Here is a 2,090-nt window from a genome sequence, read left to right on the forward strand (position 1 = left end):
CCTAAAATGATAGATTTGCTACCACTTTCATGGCCATTTGCAGTGCAAGAAAATGATAAATTTGTGTAGCCTGAAATGAACCTGAAATGACTCAATATGGCTACATTTTGGTACGGCAAAGAGTTCATGTTTCAGAAGACTCTGTGGCGCATTTCAGGACATCTGAAAGAACATATGTGGAGATCATTTCTGCCTCATGTTTGCAATGAGGAAAGGTACGGGCAAGGATAACTTTTGATGGTCCTGAAATTGCCATTTCTGATGGATTTTGAAGCTATTTTATGAGCTAGAAGATTTTTACTTGAGATAAGCCAAAAATGTCCTAGAAACGTACTACAAATTTGCCGTAAATGGTAATTTCAGGACCATCAAAAGTTTTCCTTGCCCGGACCTTTCCTCATTGCAAACATGAGGCGGAAATGATTTCTACATATGTTCTTTCAGATGTCCTGAAATGCACCACAAAGTCTTCTGAAACATGAACTCTTTGCCATACCGAAATGTAGCCATATTGAGTCATTTCAGGTTCATTTCAGGCTACACAAAATTTATCATTTTCCTGCACCACAAATGGCTACGAAAGTGGTGGCAAATCTATCATTTTAGGACACCAGAAAGCCCCGGTTAAGTCTCCGAAAATGAAACATTTTTGATGGCTTGACCGGGACATTTCAGGTGATCTGAAATCAGCTCATGCCCGTAGTGTGGTCACAGGGTAATAGGGGTCAGTTCCACCAGGCTGCTGGAACTACGAAGCTCACGGGGCGCTTCTGGTCTCAGACTTTTTTCCTGATGCAGTGACTACTGGATCAATGTAAACACGCGTATCTCAAGGTGATGCGTCACCTTAGCCGCCAGATGTTGAACATGGACTCGGTTTCAGCCGTGTTTCCGAGGGCTAGCACGGCGGCCTGCGTCTTCTGACACCAGTTCTCGGCGCGCAGCCTTGAAGCGTCAGGCCATCTGTGAATCTCGTACAAGCGCCTCTCGGAAGACAAGACCTACGACCACCGGTACCTATATGTGGCGGTCTCGCTAGGCCATGGCGTCAAGCTCGCGGATTCCAGCAGGTCAGCCATAAATGCTCCAGGCTGGGACCTCTGTCTGCTGCAGCGTCGCCGCACGCTGAGGTGCGTGCAGTGGTGGCACGGGGGCCAAGTTGCACTGTTCACGAAGTCATTTCCTGGCAGAGCCAATGGCGAACCAACTTGTCTTCTTGATGTGACGCAGGTTCCAACAGCGACCAGGGCTTACGCGAGCGGCTGGAGCTGGATGAGCTACGATGGCATGGGTGGGAGCGATGGGCGAGGTGCTCTAGGCAGAGATGGGATTGGGGGAGGCTAGAAAGGGAACATATCTGAAGGAGACCTGCCGAAGTGCGGAGATGATGTGAGTACCAAGTCGTGTCGTGCTGGAAGGATTACTAACATATGGCGTTTTTGTAGGTATTTGTCGACGTGCTATACCATGAATAAATTCGCAGTGCATCCATTGACAGCGTTGCTACCTTGCAGACGTCGGACCTCCGATCCCAGAAGTCTCAGGCAACAAGAAGGTCATTGTCAGAAGCTGACGGCACGATTACGCGTCAAGCATAGCAAGATAGGGCTTTAAGATTCTTGTTTGACCCTAGGACAATAATCAGGTGGTTGATTCCGTGAATCGACCTTTGCTAAGCGCAGCCTCTCGCGGGCGTTGGTGGTACGTAAGTTTCCCCGGTCACGACAGTTTCGATTTCAAACTGCGACAGCGTCCTGCTAGGTGTACCTATGCACGTCGTATGATGCGTGCGAGACTAGATTTTTTGCATGCCCAAAGCATTATCACGTTTCGCCTGAGAGGGCAGCAGGATTCGCCGTTGAAAATACCAACAGCTTACAGGCTGGACCATCTCTGACGGTGTCATAGATGCAAGAGACTCCTCTTCCGAAGCGCGAAGATTTCATGTCCGAGGACTCTCCAACTGATCTCAGGACCATGTGTTTTCCTTGATTACTGCTAGTTCCATGTCGCTGAGACTCTGTTTCAAACAGATGAGACGAATGCTGATGCTTGAACAGGTCTATCATGCTATGCCTGTCAAGCACCAA

Source organism: Phanerochaete carnosa, assembly GCF_000300595.1.
Source record: "Phanerochaete carnosa HHB-10118-sp unplaced genomic scaffold PHACAscaffold_2, whole genome shotgun sequence".
In the NCBI taxonomy this organism is placed as follows: Eukaryota; Fungi; Basidiomycota; class Agaricomycetes; order Polyporales; family Phanerochaetaceae; genus Phanerochaete; species Phanerochaete carnosa.